Here is a 19,763-nt window from a genome sequence, read left to right as displayed (position 1 = left end):
CCCTCCCCATATTCTTAGGCTATAATTAGGTTATAGCTTCATATGAAAGCTATAAATTAGTTTCATAATAGGGCTGTGTACATTGGATACTTTTTCTTCCATTCTTGAGATACTTTGCTAAGAAGACCATTTTTCCAGCTTCATCCATGTAAACATGAAAGAGGTAAAGTCTCCATCTTTTGTTGTGGCTGCATAGCATTCCATGGTGCACATATACCACCGTTTATTGATCCATTTGTGGATCAATGGGCACTTGAATTTCTTCCATACCCTGGCAATTGTGAATTGGGCTGCAGTAAACATTCTGATACAAATATTTTTGTTGTAATGTGGTTTTTGGTCTTCTGGATATATACCTAATAAAGTAATTTCAGGATAGATCTGTCATTTGATCCTGCAATTCCTTTATTAGGAGGTTCTTTATAAAAAAACTGTTCATCACCTTTCCTTCTCTATGCCTTTCATCATGGGATAACAGAGCAAGAATGTGGCCCCTCAATTTTGGACTTCCCAACCCCCAGAACCATGATCCAAATAATTTTTCTTCATTATAAATTACCCAGTCCATAGGACTCTGGTATATCAGTATAAAATGAACTAAGACAGTAGCCTTCCCAATAATAACTACTTCAGGAAACATTAATTAATGAATCCAAATTCTAAATCTTTTAGAAAAAAAAATTTTTTTAAGTAACAGGATTTTACATAGTCTCAAATTATTATCCTGTGAAATAGTTTTTTATTACATAGGGAGAAAATGGTAACTTTATAGTGGAGAAACCTGGGAGACACCATTGTTAATCAAATAATTAAAGCTAAAATTATCAGTTATGGGACTAAACAACAGGAAGTACCTCTGGATAAAAGTACTTAGCTGAACTCCTGTGTATTTCTGCCAAAATTATATGACCTCATCCTGTGAGAACATAATATCAGCTCAAGTTGAAGGATAGTCTACACTACAGAGTAAATGTTTATATCTTCACTCACCAAATTCATGTATTGAAACCCAATCATCAAGCTGAAAGTATTCAAAGGTGGGGCTTTTGGGAGGGAAATAGATCATGGGGGCAGAACTCTCGTGAAAGGGATTAGTGCCCTCATAAAGGAGACTCCAGAGAACTCTCTTTCCTTTTGCTCCACACAAAGACTCAATGAGAAGACAGCCTTTTATGAACCCTGAAGCTGGCTCTTATCTGGCACCAAATCTGCTGGTGCCTAAATTGTGGAACTTTGTAGCCTCTAGAACTATAAGAAATAAATTTTGGATGTTTCTAAACCATTCAGTCTATAGTAGCTTGTTACAGGAGCCCATATGGACTAAATAGTCTATAAAAACAATTGACCTGTGTTCTCAGAAAACGCTGGGCACGGCATGATGACTCATGCTTATAATCCCAGCACTTTGGGAGGCCAAAGCAGGAGGAACACTTGAGGCCAGGGGCTTAAGAATAGCCTAGGCAACATAGTAAGATGCTATATTTACAAAAAGTAAAAAACAAACAAACAACAAACAAAATAACATAGCCATAGCCGGGCACTGTGGCTTGTGTCCATAGCCCTAGCCACTTGAGGGGCTGAGGCAGAAGTATTGCCTGAGCCCAGAAGTTCAAGATTGTAGTGAGCTATGATTAGGCTACTACATTCCAGCATGGGTAACAAAGCAAGACTCTGTCTCTGAAAAAAAAAAAAAAAAGTTATGAAATGCAATGAAAGTTTCAGAAAATGCTCTACTTTAAAGGATATTAAAGAAACATGACAACTGAAAACATATGAGCCAGTTTCATGTTTGTTTCCTTTCCCTACTACTTACTGGATTTGTGGTCTTTATTAAGAATAATTCTTTTTCCTTATTTTTTCTTATTTTTTTTTCCTGTAAATTACAAATAAAATCTCATCTTATAGGCTGCTTATGTGAATCAAGTGGGATATATAATAATTAGCTTCCTAAAGTAACAGAAATATCTGTGAGGGATATGGTTTACCATGCTTTTGTCTGGGAATCAAAATATTGATTAAAATTATAAAAATATTATTCAGTCCATTTACCCAATAAGAACGGATTTTGGATTGCATGTTTAACTAAGAGTTTTATAATGACAATGAAGGATTTTGGGGGAGTAAAAGAATGTCCCTTAAAGACTAATGGCTTAATCTGGTCTCCCTTACAAATATCAAGAGTGAACAATTTATAGTCAAGGTTTCATGGAACTTTGCCAATATCCCTCACTCAGGAGCAATAGAAAATCCTTGACCTAATAGTACTAAAAATAGGGAGTATTTTGTGACACATTCTTGATTTCTCTTTTCTTATCTTTTTCAAACATATTCTGTTGATGCCTCTACTATAAGGATATTCTTGTTATGGACTCTTCTGGCCTTCACCAACAAGTGATTAGTCCTGATGTGACCTTTCTCTACGTGTGGCTCCATAAATATTTTTCTCTTCTATTTTAAGAATGTGATGTCTTATGTACATGTGCTATATTCACTAGCTCACTACAACAAAATGCATTCTTCACATGCCTTGCCATCTAAGGGAACTGTTAAAATTCCTTAATAGGAAAATGTTATTTCATGATTATGGTCTAAAGTGAAATATATACTCTTTTCAGACTAAAAATCAGTCACCACTATTCATTCTTTACAAAATGAATAACTTTGTCTGTGGCTATTGCAGTTGAACTTTCTCACCTACTATCATGTAGGCAGTTATAAATTAAAAGAACCTAGCACTTACTACATAGAATGTGGTGAATAAATGTTACCTTTCTCTCCTCTTGCCTATCAGCACCATGGCCAGTATATACTAGAGAAAGGGCTTTATTGTTCACAAGAATTAAGGGAGGCTAAAATATCCATAATGAAATAATGATAAACATGAAATATAGAATGCAAATTATTATAAAATATTAAAAATAATAGAACTTCCTTGATAAGTACCTATAAGTATATTAAAAAGGACCATGAAAGTAAGTTGTACTTAGTATTTAAGCAAGACTCACAGGCTATAACATTTCAAAGTTCTCTTTTCTGGGTAAACATCCTTGATCCTGCCACAGAGTAATCTTTCTAAAATGCAAATCTTCTATCTCTTATCTCCTTAAAATTCCTCAATGACATCTTTTGCCCTAGAAGATAAAATCTAATGAACTTCAAATGATATAAGGTCCTTGATGACATAGAAATCCCTTATTTCGCCAATCTTCTATCATTCTGCAAGCCCTCATCATTGACCCCTCAAATTCGTCTGCAATGACGTGTTTTCCTGTAGTCTTATCTTTAAAATGTCAGCTTTTTGTGTGTGTTGGATATACACATTTACATCAATATCTTGGCCTAAGCCTGGAAAATACTTATTCATCTTTTAAGACACATGATTCCAACTCAAAATAATCTGATGACTACTCTCACTGTTATGCTTTCCGATTACAATGAGATTGTATGGTAATACCTGAACTGGTAACTGCAGCTGGAGAGGTAGCAAGTTGTCACCACTTCTTTGAATTCATAAATACAGGGGATGATAAAGTTTACAAGTGGTTTTTCTTTTAAACAGCTACAGCTACCACCACTATTCCTTGTCTGGATATACAAGGTCTTGTCCTCTGTTTGGGGAGTCTCAAGAGTATATGTTATTGAAAGAGATTTGTCAATATAGGCAAATGAAATTGACTGAGCAAGTAAATCATAGGTAGCTCTGATTTCATCTAAAATATCTTTAAGGGATTCATAGAGTTTTCATGGTTGGCCACAATTAATGTGGCTATTTCCTAATAGATGAGCCTCAGCAAAGGGCCATGGTAACATATGGTTTATATCTTAGTCTGCTCCTGATGCTGTAACTAAATACTACAGACCAGATAATTTAAAAATTTTAGCAATGTATTTCACACAATTCTGGGAACCAGGATATCCGAGATCAAGGCATTAGCAGATTTGTTGCTTGTGAAGGTCTAACTTTTTATTTCCAAGATGACATCTTGTTGCTGTATCCTTTGTAGAGGTCGGAGGCTATGTCCTCTTATGGTGGAAAGAGAAAAATGCTGAAAAAGGGACTAAGGAACTCCCTTCAACCTCTTTTATGAGTTGCCTAATCCTCTTTCCCAAGGGCTCTTCCCTCATTACTTAATCACCAGTTCAATACCCCACCTCTTGAGACTGTTCCATTGCTGGTTAGGTATCAACATTGGAAATTTGGAGGACATATTTAGATGAGAGTAACCTATAAGTATTACCTTATATTGGTGAAACTTTCTAGTGCTATAAACAAGAGTGCTTAGTAGTCTTTCTGCACTGAATCTTCTAACCCATCCCTCCTCCACTAGATATGACTCTTTCCTTTTCAAGTTCTGCAGTTCTACTTAGCCTTCCTGTATCAACTACTCCTGCCTTCTCCAGCTCAAGTACCCTCCTTCAGTCTTTTTTGCAAAGATTAGCTAGTCTGAGCTTCTCTCCATTCTCTGTCCAATCTTTTGAAATGACATAAACTCAAAGTTTTTCATGTACAGATTTTTGTTTGTTAAATATCTTTGATCTAAAGAAATTGATCTCAAAAATGAAAGTTTTGGCTTCCAAATCTGTATTCATCAACCTGGGTTTATTTTTGAAGACAAAATAAAAACTTTGTATGGAAATGTTTTTCATAGTAGTATGTTCTTTTTTCCTAAGTAGGGGATGAGCGCACATGTCTGGAAGAGCAGAAGAAAATAGGACAAAAAATAATATTTCAAGTTTACTCTGGTTATTTTTTTCAGTATGTTAGGAAGCAATCAACTGAATAAATAATGTATTTTCTTTTACAAAAACAAAACAACTGTCTTTACTGGAAGATATAATAAATGTGCATTGTCTTTTTTACTGATAAATCTCAAACTGAAAATATCCACTCAGTAATTTCATTTTAATTTTTTGAGAAAACTCTATAGTATTTTCCCTAATGGTTATATTAATTCACATTTTCACTAATAATGCACAAGTGTTTTCTTTTCTTTACATCTTTACCAACACTTGTTACTTTTGTTGTTTGATGATAATCATTCTAACTGGAGTAGGGTGATATCTCATTGTGATTGTGGTTTGCATATCCGTAATGGTTAGTGATGCTGAGCACCTTTTCATATACCTATTAGCCTTCGTATGTTTCCTTTGGAAACATTTGCTAAGAGAATATATCTTAGGTGTTCTCAACACAGACACAAAAAGGTAAATATGAATATTAATTACTTTGGCTGTAGTAATCAGTTCACTAAGTATAAGTATTATAAAACATCATAGTGTACATCTTGGTTATACACAATCTATTTTTTTTTATTAAATCTTAGCTGTGTACATTAATGCAATCATGGGGTACAATGTGCTAGTTTTTCACACAATCTGAAATGCTTTCATCAGACTTGTCAACATAGCCTTCACGGCATTTTCTTAGTTACTGTGTTAAGACAATTATTCTACACCTAGTAAATTTCACATGTATCCTTGTAAGATGCACTGTAGGTGTGGTCCCACCAACTGCTCTCCCTCCACCCATCCTCCCCCCTCCCCTTTTTCTTGGGCTATTCTTATTATGCATTCACATTGTTTGAAATTCAAAAGTACAATGCCTGTAATCTTAGCACTCTGGGAGGCTGAGGTGGGTGCCTGAGTTCATGAGTTCGAGATCAGCCTGAGCCAGAGGGAAACCTCATCTCTAAAAAAATAGCCAGGCATTGTGGCAGGCGCCTGTAGTCCCAGCTACTTGGGAGGCTGAGGCAAGAGAATTGCTTAAGCCCACGACTTTGAGGTTGCTGTGAGCTACAATGCTATAGCACTCTACTGAGAGCGATAAAGTGAGACCTTGTCTCAAAAAAAAAATAAAATTCCTAAGTACAAAAGTGATTTTTAGTAAAAAGTCTTCATCCTGCCCCATCCATCTAGCCCCATTCAGTTCCTCTGCCCAGTGGCAACTGGTAATATCCCCCTTTCTTTTCTATCCTTCTAGACCAGCAGTTCTTAACCTGTGGATCACGAACCACAGGAACTGTATTAAAGGGCCGCAGCATTAGGAAGGTTGAGAACCACTGCTCTAGACTTTACATCTACCTACCTATTTATCTAGCTCTGCTCTTTAACACTGAAACTTGAAGATATTCTACATCAGAACATAAGAAAGTCCTTATTCCTTTCTTTTCTTTTTTTTCTTTGTGTCTTTTATTCTCATTCCTTTTTTATAGAAACAGCTTCTCATGATATACGTAAACCTTAAAATGATTTCATAATAGACATTTAGGTTATTTTAAATTCCTTGATATTTCAAATGATGCTAGAACTTTTTTTTTTTTTGTAGTTTTTGCAGTTTTGGGGGCTGGATTTGAACCTGTCACCTCTGGCATATGGGCCTAATGCCCTACTCCTTTGAACCACAGGCACTGCCCTAATACTAGAACATTTTATACAAATTATTTTCACACTTGTGAATGCATCACTATAGAATAGTACATTTTTTAAATAATTAAACTTTCAAAATGAAATTTTTAATGAACAAACTTTGGGCCAGGTGATTTGTTTATGAGGTTCAAGTCCTCCTCCCTTCCTTGAGGTGGGGCTCGCCTACTCATTCTCCACATTTTCTGCTTCTCTTGGTCTCCTTCTGGGTGGAGCTTATGTACAGAGCCAGCTAAGAGTCATAGCTGTAGCCCCTGGATGTCCACTGGGCACTTCATATTATGCAATATACCTGATTTAATCCCATTTAATCCTTTAAAAGGAAAGAATTCATATTTCCATTTGCAGTTTAATTAAAATTCTTTTAAAAAACAAAAGAAAAAAAAAGAAAGATAAAGAAAATATCCACTCAGTTCTTTTCAGCTTTTTCATAACCTGTGATTTAGTTAAACGACTTCACTTCAATGACACTGAGCTTCAGTTGATTCCTATTATGACAACTATCATATGGTGCGTGATATCTTCAACCCACCTACTGTTCCTCATGTCTGGACAGGTCTTACATGTAGATGGGATCCACTTACATCCCCCAACAGGTGTTAGGGTTCAGCTCCAGGGGTACAGACACATAATTATTAAAAGTAAAAATTTATTAAGTCCCATTATGGAAAGGTAAAATGTTTGATTTTAATTATGTTTGGATCCAAATAAATAGACAGTAATTAGACAAAAGGAATATGACATTTTAATGAACTTTAATATTGTATACTTTCCTATTTTTTAAAAACTGATCAATTTTTTAAACTTTTTTTAATATATTTTTTTGAGACAGAGTATCATGCTGTTGCCCTGGGTAGAGTGCCACAGCATCAGCATAGCTCACAGCAACCTCAAATGCTTTTTCTTTTTTGAGACAGAGTCTCACTTTGTCACCCTTGGTAGAATACCATGGCATCAGAGCTCACATGCCCAGCTAATTTTTTAGGGATGGGGTCTTGCTCTTGCTCAGGCTGGTCTCGAGCCTATGAGCTAGGATTACAGGCTCCCAGAGTGCTAGGATTACAGGCATGCACCACCATGCCTGGCCAGCAACCTCAAACTCTTGGCCTCAAGAAATACTCTTTAAAAAAAAGAAAAGAAAAGAAAAGAAATACTCTTGCTTCAGCCTTCTGAGTAGCTACGGCCGGGCTAGTTTTTGGTAGAGAAGGGATCTCACTCTTGCTCATGGTGATCTCAGACTCCTGAGTTCAAGCAATCTACCCTCCTAGGCATCCTAGAGTGCTAGGATCACAGGTGTGAGCCACCATGCCCAACCTTATTCTATACTTTTTAAAAACCTCTGCATTCCTAGTCATGGTTGGGCTGAGAGTGCTCAAACACATTTTAGTTATTTAGCTTAATAATTATAATGCCTCTTTCACTCTGGCCTATTAACTCCATGCAATTGATATCACTTATTGCATAGGCGCTTCAGTTAATATTCTGTGGTTTGTTCAAGTAAATAATTAGCACAGCAATTATGGCTTTATGATGCTTATTTCTTCAGGTAGTTGAGAATATTGTTCTTTATCTTGGCAAAAAGAGGCAACATTGTTGCTAAAAGGCCAATTATTCCATTAGGAAGACCAAAGCAACAAAATGGTAAGTTAACAGAACTAAGAAAACTCAATGCAAAGATAATACTATTTCTGGAACCCTGGTCTTCTGCAATTTGATATCCATCATATTCCTTCAGATTTATACAAATGTAATCTAGCAGTCACGTTTCAATCAATCTGCTTAATATTGCTGTAAAGCAAATGAACCTAAAACTCAGTAGAATGTAAAAATAAACATTCATATCTCATTTATGGATCTGCGGTTTGTCTAGGGGTTATCTGATAATCAACACATACCTTCTTTGTGTGAGGATTAGACAAGGGAGAACTTCATTATTATGTTGATTTAAGGTTTAAACCAGCCTATATGTGAAATTGGCTGTTATTTCCTTTTCCTGATTCTTGGAAGGTCAGGTAGCAACTTAGGTTGGATTTGGTGACATGGAACTTTAGCATTAGTGACTCCATTTTGATTTCTAGTCTGGTCTATTAGGGCCCAGTGCTGAAGCTTACTCCAAAAAAATGGCCTTCTATTGTTTTTATTTGACTATTCTTTTTTTTTTTTTTTTTTCGAGACAGAGCCTCGTTGTGTCTCAGTAGAGTGCTGCAGCATGACAGCTCACAGTAACCTCCAACTCTTGGACTTCAGTGAATTTCTTGCCTCAGCCTCCCAAGTAGCTGGGACTACAGCCATCCACCACAATGCTCGGCTATTTTGTTGTTGTTGTTGCAGTTGCCATTGTTGTTTAGCTGGCTTGGGCTGGTTTCGAACCCACCAGTCTTGGTGTATGTGGCTAGCACCATAACCACTGTGCTATGGGCACTGAGCCAACAATTCTTATTTTTTGATCAGACTCTCACCTAGGTGAAACATCACCTTAGGACATCAGTGCTACTTTCAATTGCCATCATTTAGTATTTTTGGTCTTAGCATGCCATTTGTAGGTTATGGTATCCTCACTGTCATGCATGTCTTTGAGTTTTTATTGTTCTGTCCAGAGAGAGACCATCTGAGGTTTGAGAGATGGCTGTATGGAAGCATTTAAATCTTTTTGACAGGGTACAGAATAGCAGGGATACTACCATTATAACTATCAGGACAATAATAACAAGACTTTTGCTCTTTATTCAGTGTTCCCATGAACCAAAACAACAAACATCAAATAGCTGGAGAAGGAATCCACATGTTTTAACCAAGTAGTCTGATCTACTATACCAAATGTATTTATTTATGAGCAATTAGAACTACCATCAAATACACAGATTCCTTTTTGTCTAGTTAGCAGGTAATATAGCCTTCATGACTAGGTTAAATTAAAGCAAGAAGTGCAAATTACCCACAGGAGGTACTAACTATGAAATTTTAACTATAGCATTATCCCACCAAGTGAAACAGGGAGGCATAAGTAAGGAAAATATAAGAGGGGTAAGAATCTTAAATTGAAGTCTTCTTTGGATGGTCTTGGATAAGTCTGTCCACAGAATGAAATTGGCAGTTTGTCATCCTTGTCTCCTGTTGTGGCATGAGTTGTTATGGTGAACTATCTATATGTCCCACACGACAGGCATGACACTTATTTCTTCAAATTTATAAGTTGTTCAGCTTTTTCTTATAGGGCTTTAGGAACTGAGTACATCCCATTCTTCATTGGAGAGTTGTAGCCAGATATTAGAGATAACTGGAATTTAGAAACCACTTATCTATAGGTAGATTATAAAAACTCAAAAAAAAGAAAAGAAAAGAATGAACAGGGCTATACTCTAATGCCAGGTGCACTAAAGTTTTCTTTTGAAACATAATTTTTCTCTTTATAGTCACTCCCATTTCTACCAAAGATAATCACAGTAAGAACAATTGGTTTGCAAAGTAAGTTTAGTTTCAAACCCGGCCTAATTATTCATGTAATACAGTAAGAAAACTACATAAAACTCATTTTTAAATTTTCCTAACTGGAAATTTTGACAAAGAATTTAAAATTTGATTTTAAAAACAAATATCTCAATGCTGGAAGCCACACCAAGGCAGACATTCAGCTTTACACATTGAATCTAATACCTTGCCGTTCATGGACCTGCCAAAAAGTAACAACTTTTACTGACTCACTGTAAGGCCAGGAACCCTGGTAGCCAGGCGTTTTATACACATGATCAAATTTGACATTGCAGTCAAAGCCTTGGTAATATAACCAATGTTTTCAATTATATCCTGTTATAAAGAGAACATATTTTGGATTGAACTTATATAAATAACCTTATTGCCATAAAAGTAAAAATACTCACAACAAATAGTGTCTGGATTCTGGAGAGATCAAATAGAGAGGAAAATAAAATGCTTCAATTCTTGTTTACACAGGTATGTTTTACCAACTGCTGTAAGCTATAGATAGCTTTTAAAAACAGTTTCCTTAAATCTGGAAAACAAAACACTAAAAATGTCTAACAGTATTTCAAATAAAGAAGTTTTGGAAACTGATCCCTGGTTATTAGGAGCCTTAAAAACTGATTCTTTGACCTCAGTTCATTTAGTTTCATGTAATGAATTATTCTTCTGATCTTGGTTAGTAGTTTTACAAATGTACAGGTCTCTTCATTAGAGTTTTAGAAATTCAGTTAAACTTATCAGAAATTTGTACTTGTCAGAATTCTTTTCATTCTTTCCAAGAACCTCCTTGAAGACATAACACATTAGGATTATAATTGCTGGCAAGAAGCTTTCAAAAAAAGCATCAAAATAAGGCGCCTAATTGTAGATAAGACTTTAAATGGCATGGTTAAAATATGGTAAGAATCCAATATAAAAATTATGTCATTGACAAATTTAATTATTTCTAAACCAAAATTATGACTAATATAATTTGTAACAATATATATCAGATTTCTAGGAACTTTGTACAATTTAGGAACACATATTAACAACATATCCTTATAAATATAACTCAGAGAAGGTTGAACGTCATTTCTTATTTTGACAATGCTTCCCATGTAATTTAACATATTAAAAACATCCAATTGATTTAACATTCTTCTTTTGCAGCTCCTTTGAGAAGCTCCATAGGCCTCTGGAACATCTCAAAGTCACTTGGACATCAAAAAGACTTAATTTTGATTTTTTAGTAGTTTGTCAAATATCAAAGGTTTAAAGCACTTGATCAAAATAGAATCATAGGTCACTATGAAATCAAACCAAAACGACAAAAAAAGATTCTAAAGGTACAAAGTACAAAATATTATTTTGATAAAACAGGGAATCTCTATCTTTTAGGCCAATTACCTAAAATGTAAAGAAAAGCCTCTCTTACTTTTCAATTAAAGAGAAAATTGCTTCAGAGAAAACCTGTTGTTCCAACACAAGAGCTCAAATTCTAGCTTTGTGTTAGTGTTTTTTGATATTAATGTTCAAATGTCTCTAATAACTGTTAAACGACTCCTTTCTAATTTTTACCAGCTTGATCACAAATAAAATTCCTTTCATGAGATTTATTTTCCATAAATCATCTATAACTCGCTATATATACACACACACACACAAATATATGTGTATGTATTTGCATTCAACCGTAGGACTAATAATTTACTTTCTTTTTTTCTGATCATTTTGACAAAATTCTCTTTCATGCAAATGTAAAACTTACTCTTGCTTTTCATCTTTCTTTACCAAAAATGCATCCTTAAGTTCAAACCTCTTTTCTCATCTCTCCTGATTACTGGTTTTGCTTGCCTTGTTTCTTCCTACATCAATACTATAAAACAACCTTTAAATCATCTCTGCATTAGAAAAGAAATTGCTCTTTTAAACAAAAAATTATTCATATTCCTGTTTAGAACTTTTCTCAATAAAAATACATCTTACTTTCCTAGCATACTTAGCATACAGAATTTTTTCCTTATATCTAGTAGTTTTGATTATACACAGTAATAAAAATTTTTACTCTTAGTAACTTTAATTTTTTGTGAGAACCTAAGACGTAAGAAATTTTGATGTGTTTGCTACACACCAACATTTTATAAACATATATTTTATGATTTCTAGGACCACATACTTCCTCATAAAAGAATTTTTATCTTTACTAACAGACACAAATATGTTTAACTTCTCTATATTACATAAAAACAAAATGCCAAAGTATATAAGCTTTAAACTTATGTTTAATGATTGTTTTCATATTTTAACTTATGTAGAAATGACCCAGATATTTTATGAGTATTTATTACTTTACTTTAAGGTTTCAAGTTGCCAAAAATATTTTTTGTAAACTATGAAGAGTTCATTTATAAATGCTTATGCCATTTCCATTTACCCAACTTACTCATTTTTAACAATTATGTTTGAACTGTTCATGAAATTTTTATGAGACATTAAGCAAAATTAGCCATCATCTTATTTCCACATTAGGCATTTTACTGCCTGTAAATGTTAAGCACTCATCACCTCCTAAAATCAAATATACATGTATTTTGACTGATCAGAAGACACAGCTGTTTTTCTAAGTAGTCCTATAGACCAAAATTTTACCTAAGTCACATGAATTAAGAGCCATTTGAGTTAGGTTCTATTTTTATGACAAAATATTTGATGTAAGCACTTACTTTTTATTTATGCTAATTAATTAGCAGAAATATCTTTATAGAAAAAAATCACATATACATAACACCTATAGACCTCTAGAAACACAGAAAGAAACAGGTCTTATAGCTTTATTAAGATTCTTCTTTTTCCAGTTTTCAAACAGTTTTTCTCCCTCCTTTAAACCATCACCCCAAACGAGACAATATAAACAACTTGTAGAACTTAGATCTAAACACTACTATTTCAGGAAACAAAGAAAGGCCTCTGGGGTCAGAACACCCAAAAGGTAGGTCTACCAGAACACAGAGTATCCAACCTTTAGAACTTAGGCATCCAATTTTTATATTGGATCTTAGGTCTCTCGGAACTGTTGGGGTTCAGGCAGTTGTCCATCTGCATTCTTAGTTTTTGGTGTACCCAGACTCACCAAATCAAGGCAAATGAAAAACAAAGTTTATTGAGAAAGAGTCAGATATACGTTTATAGAGCAAGGTATATTTGCCATAATGGACAGTTAAGGACATAATAATTAGTTACAAGTCATGTCCTATTGTGCCTGAGCTGTCTGGCCCCTGAGCATTCTTCCTTCCCTTAGGTGTGTCCATTAGTTACTGGGGATAATATTAAGTGGGGCAGCACTAAGATTGACCTGCAGCCATCCTTCTTCCCAGGTGGGTCAATTGCTCCAGACAACCCCAAGGTAAAGCACCCACTTTCTCCCTTAGAGTCCTGGACCTCTGTTAGGTCCTAGACTTAACAGACCCAAGATGATTTTGGTTCTGAGATTGCCTTGACTGGAGCCCTCTACAGTATCCACAAATGGAGTGCAACCCATATTTTTGTCAGGCCATATTCTTGGGGGCTTGGTCAACCTTTCTATAGAACCCACACACAAGATTCCCAAAAGGGAGCAAAAAACTATAGCCCTTGCCAGTGACTAGTCAGCCACTGGAAAGCCAAAAATCATATGCCTTGCCATAGGTAAAACTAACCACGGTATTCCAAAAGCCAAAAAGATCAGAGTGCCTAGATGTGAGAGAGTCGAGTGTAGACCCGAGGGGAATTTAGGACTCTCAGGGCTCCCTGGGGAAGACAGAATATCATCACTCAAAAAAGCTTCCCCTAAACAGAGAGGGGGGAGTAAGTGACATCTTTTACTGGGTTTTCTCAAGGGGTATCATAGTCCTCAGCAGTCTTTTTCAAATCCTTTGATTTGTCAAAAAACAAAATTACAAGAAATTTTGTTTACAGATCTCAATTAGCTTTATCTGGGATTCTTGAACTGGGTAACATTGCTTTCCATAAACCAAGTGTGTGGATGAGCTGAGCAAAGAAAGGAGTGGCTTTATTAATTGAGAAAGGCTGAAGAAAGCCAAAGCAAAGAATAAAGAGCATACTAGTACTTTCAAAACCACTTATCTTATAAGGCATGGAAAGGCAGATCTAACAAACAAAAAAAAAAACTGATTAGTTAATATTAGGTTATATCGGATTACCTTTTTTTTGGTGTAAGGATTAAAGCAGAGGGAATGTCATTATCAGGCCAACCAAAGATTTAAATTGGCTAGTTTGGGAAACTGGCTGTTATCTCTCTTTTGTGATTTCTTAGAAGGTCAAATAGCTTAGTTTGGGTTTGATGATGTAGAACATTGGTGTGGGTGACTCCACTTTGACTTTTAGTTTAGTCTATTGGGGCCTAGTATAGGAGTTTAGTTTAAAACAATGGCCTCCAATGATCTTTATTTGACATTTGCTAACAGAAAATATATGGTCAATTATTTCTTTTTAAATTTCTAAGAGTATGCCTCATTTCAATTTTCTGTGTGTTGACTGTAGCAGCCCACATAGCCTACGGCTAAGAGGAGTGAGCGTTATCAGAAACTCCTGTGTAGCTCGATAATGGAACACCTTGGAGAAAAGGGCACGGGGAGGGATTTAGCTCTCCTAACAAACATGAGAGCTCTCGAGATGAGAGTATCAGTGATTGGCGGTCTCTACATCTGTGAGGCAAGTAGCCACTAGATCAATTCTAGAAGAGGCTGGAGGAGAGGGCAGTCAGAGCGAGCGTGCACATTCTATCAGAGACCTGCTCACTCTGACTGCCGCTTCTGCTTGCATAATGCCTGCGCCTGCGCAGTCTCTCTCTGCGAAAGACTGCTAAGATGTATTCTTCTTACTAAGACTGTTTTATTCCCTCAAATACTCTCTCTCTCCCTTTTGCTAAAGCAAATAGCCCACAGGCACCTAAGAACAATTGTTCCTGAGCAAGGTAGCCTAGTGGTTCGCATTGGAACCTAGATAAGCTGGGGGCCGGAGACCTGACCAGTCCTGGGCCACAATAAGTGGCAACCTCAAAGGGACTCTGACAGTTGACTTTAAATATGGAGTTGCCATGTTCTACAGCTATATTCACATGCCTCTCTCACTTAAGCCTTAATTATAAATACCTTGGACCCATAGGTTTCATTTTTGTTACGTCTTATAGGCAATGGTCTGAATTTAGTCTTTTTCCTTGAAGTTGTATTATAACATATTTTTTGTTGGTAAATCAGCTAGTTTCTCCCTACCTCTTCTTTTTCTTATAGTTTTTTATCATATGTAACTGGTAGCAATTAGTTTGTACTTTTTGCTATTTGCCTGGAAACTTCCTCATCTAGTGTAAATGGCCATTCAGTCCATTTAGTATCTTATATGTTATGTCTAGTAACTGATAGGATCAGGTGTACCTGCCCCAAAAGATCTGCCCCACCCGGGTGAGACTGACCTGCCCAGGGAGAACTAACTCACCCAGGAAGAATCGAGTGTATGTCCCTCCCAGGAAGTAGTGGACTGGACAGACTAATCCTTGTCTCCCCTAGACTTCTAAATTCGTCCTCTGCCATTACCCATATGTGGATTTCTTTCCTGGTTGGAGAGCTCACCCTACTTGTACCCAGGTGGAAAAAAAGCCATTTTAATTGCACAAACCAGGACTCCATTTTCCTTTCATCTCCCGCCTCAGAATAGTCTTTTATCCTTGGCTCTGTAACCTTTCATTTGGTGCCAAAACCCCGGAAGGACATACACTCGAATTTTCCCTGGCCCCGCTAGTTCTACCTGGGCAGGTCAGTCTCACCTGGGTGGGGCAGGTCTATTTGGGCAGGTACACCTGATTATAACCTTTTTACCAAATGTATTGCCTCCAAATAATACAGATTGCCTTCATCTCAGCCTTCTAAAGGAGTTTCCTTATCGCCTACTACCTGGTTCCTATGGGAAAGAAATTCTCACAACCCTGACAAGAGTGCAGCCATTTTAGAAAAAAACAAGCAACCCCTCCACAGACTCCTGGAATGCTTCAAGGCCAGAGTTCCTGAAAACACCCGATTCATATCCTGGCCCACACAAGGAGTATGACCCTTTTTTTTTTTTTTTTTTTTTTGTGAGATGGGAGCCTCAAGCTGTCCCCCTGGGTAGAGTGCTCTGGCATCACAGCTCACAGCAACCTCCAACTCCTGGGCTCAAGTGAGTCTCCTGCCTCAGCCTCCCAAGTAGCTGGGACCACAGGTGCCACCACAACGCCTGGCTATTTTTTGGTTGCAGCCATCATTGTTGTTTGGCGGGCCTGGGCTGGATTCGAACCCGCCACCTTCCATGTACGTGGCTGGTGCATTAGCCACTTGAGCCACAGGCGCTGAGCCAAGGAGTATGCCCTTAATCCTGCCAGCACTAGAGGTAAGCCCTTGGCAGTATGCTGATGGTGACACTGACACAAACATAATCAGAAGAGAACGACTCTGGTGGCTTCCCTATTCCACCTATACTGATAAGGCTTCTGAAACTATATGGGAGGTAGCTGATGCCTGGTCAGACTCCACTCTCCTCTTTTCTTATCCCTGGACTAGCCTCCTCCCCTTCTTGTGGACCTTCACCCTATCTATACGCCTAAACTTCTCAGTTCCAAAACAAAATCAATGTTTCTGTTATAGCACTATTCTGCCTCTGATATGAATTTCTGTATGGGTGAGCTAACCATAATTTTGCTTAACGAGCCATGTTACTTTGTGGCTTATAATAACGTTTATTTCTCACTCACACATTTGTGAATTGCTCAGTATTCGGATGATTTAGGCTGGTTTAATCTACGTTTACCTCCAGGGTTCAGATTGGTTGAGGTCAGCTTTGCATGCCCCTAATTCTTCTGAGACCAGTAAGCTAGTATCTGGACTTCCTTGCCTGGCTCTAATCACCGTGATGGCAGAGGATCAAGACAGCAGGACTAATGCAAAAGAACACGTCAAGCCTCGGCTTTTGTCATGCTCACTCACATCACATTTGCCAAAGTAATTTACATAGCCGAGCCCAAAAGGAATTTGAGAGAAGCTAGCAGAAGGGCAGAGAGCCTCATAGAAGCATACATTAAAAATTAAAAATGCCCGAAGTGTGTTTTATTGACACTAATTATTAGCCTAAAATGAAAAAGTTGAAAATTACTAAGATTTAATATTAGAAAAAGCTCCGTGCAGAATAATAATTCCTTGCATTTTTACATTAATTTACAATGTATAAGGACTCTGCATACATGGCGTGTCATTTGATCCTTATAACAAATACTGAGGTGGATGGGACTGGAGCAATTACTCTAATTTTACAAATGGGTAGCTTTAAGCGTGACATAATGAGAATGTGGCAAAGCCAGGACTCGTATTCTGAGACCCTGCACGTCCGCTATAGTATATTGCTTTTTCCAGAGCAATTTCCAGAAGAGCAATTTCCAAAGAAAATGACAATAATGAGGAAGTTGCCATGGAAAAGTGTGTAAGTTTCTTTTTTAGTTTGTATCCGCATGGCCAGTTGGTCTTCCAGCTGCTTATTCCTGTTACGTGAATTCACTAGCTGTAGGCATAGTCCTAGAATTTCAGTTCTGTCTCTTGAGGTTATCATCACCTCTTGTTTCCCAGTTATCAATCTGTGCAGTTAAATACCATTCTATTTTGGCTGTAAATCCCCTTTTAAAAATTATTTCACTGGAAAATACTACCATAGGTATTAAAAACTTACTTTTCTACTTGTGAATGACAAGAATACATAGGAAGACATATTCAAATTCGGGGGTCATTTATCTGAATAAACGTAAGAAGATAAGGCTGACAAAGGCAAAAAGCCACATTTCCGGTGCTTCCTCTCAACATTTTTCAAATAGGAACTATGACAACAAACAGCTCTGAAAGTTATAGGTTCCCTGTGGACCAAACTAACACCTTATCTGTACTCAAGTCATTTTAAAGATATACTTTCAAATTTATACATAGTGTTTGAGCTGAAAATTGTAGTTTCCTTGTCTTCCAGAATTTACAATTAGAATGGGAAACTGTTTTGAGTCACATTGACCTCTTTGGACACTTCAATAGCTAGTCTCTTTTTCTATTGAACACAAAGAAAAAATGGATGTCCATATTTCATGGTAAAGAAGGAATTTTTTACCCTTATCTCCTAGTGCTTTATAGAGTACATATCTTTTCATAAAAGTAAGCATTAAAGAATAAAATTAGGTAAAGCAATTTCTTCAGCTTATTAATCAGCTAAATTCTGATCTAGAGCTATCTAGGATGAAATCAGAACCGATATGTGAGTTGATAAAAGTTCATGCGAGTTATGAACAGACACATTTAACAGAGAAATATAAACTAAACATGAATGGGAGGTGCCTTCCAAGGCTTGAGAGATTCTTAAAAATGTGACTGTCACGAATGGTTTGGTAAGGTAGGTAAGCCCCAGGAGACCGACACGTGAATGCTGAGGAAATGTGCCCTATCTGCTTGCTACTCTTACTAGTAATGGATTTTTCTAAGTGCATCCCGGAGGCTTCCACTAAAGGACAAACTCAAAGAAACTTAAAATTTGTGATTGCTTGAGCAGGATAAAAAAAATCACATTGTAACTTCTGAAATGGAAGGTTAAGTAAATTTAAAGTGAGATCACTGCTTTATGCCATCAGTCTGAACATGATTTGGGGGGGATTAGAGATAACTGAAGCCTAAGGCTGATTTAGATGAATGAAGCTTTGGAAGCCGAGCCTGAAGAAGTCGAATGAAATACCTAAGCAATAAAACTATAAAATGGCACTGTGAAGTTATTTCCTTTTCCCTCCAAACTATAAAAGACTAAGAGGAAAAAAATCTACTGGAGGTGCAAGAGATACCAATATGCCAATACTGGAAGTACATATAAATATATTGTCTAAGCTTTCTGGTCAGCTTAGTTTCAAATGTATAGGGCAATAAATTTCCAGAACATTTTGAAGGTGCTATAAGCTTTTTAGCTACAAATCTAAGGACTCTCCATCTAATATATAGTCTTCTATCATGCTGTCTCAAATACTTCAAGAAAAATTTTGCTTCCTAGAATAAAAAGAGTTTGGATTTAACAAGATTCTTCATTCAGAATACGTTCCTTTATTAGACCCAGTAAGCCATCCATATTCTTTCAGATTGATGACATTACAGCTCAGTTCTTATCAAAGAGAAGTACTCATTAAATGCCTATCATATACAAAACATTGTACTGTTCATTGAGGGGATGATAAAATAAATTGTCTAATAACTGACAACTGACTCTCAGGAGACATACAGAATTCATGAATTGTAATATTTCAATTAAATATAACAAAACACCACTTATCAGCTACTTATCGGCTTATTAGTTTCTAGTCAATTTAAGAAACCTAAAATCAAACCTTTGTTAAAAGACTGAGCGAAGATTAGAATCTAAGCCGTGAAGATCCAGAGTCAGCCCTCTGAAATGTTCTTAAATTTTGGTTTGTAACTACTGAGTTATAAATAACTTCTAGTAGAGGAATAACACAAAGGCTCATAGCACAGGAGGACATGTACAAAATAAAAGTATATTCCTCAACAAATCTGACTTCCAAATAAGGTCCCATCAATATCAAATATCCAAAAATAAATGGGCTAAGTGATAACAGACCTGTTTAGCAGGAAACACAGCCTTCTACAGGTGTTGAAGTCAAAATAAAAATGAAGAGACTAATCTAAAATAATACTTTATTTGGGAAACAATAATTGCAATTTGGGTTATAAATGCCGACTGGGGAGTCTTCGGTATTTCTAAAGGACAAAGAGAAGGTTAGAGGTTTTATGAAAGAGGAAAAATGTTACGTATTGGTCTTTGGGAAA

Source organism: Otolemur garnettii, unplaced genomic scaffold (genome assembly GCF_000181295.1).
Source record: "Otolemur garnettii isolate 467f Iridium unplaced genomic scaffold, OtoGar3 scaffold00072, whole genome shotgun sequence".
Taxonomy (NCBI): Eukaryota; Metazoa; Chordata; class Mammalia; order Primates; family Galagidae; genus Otolemur; species Otolemur garnettii.
The sequence above is the reverse complement of the archived record's forward strand: the minus strand, read 5'-3'. Positions refer to the sequence as shown.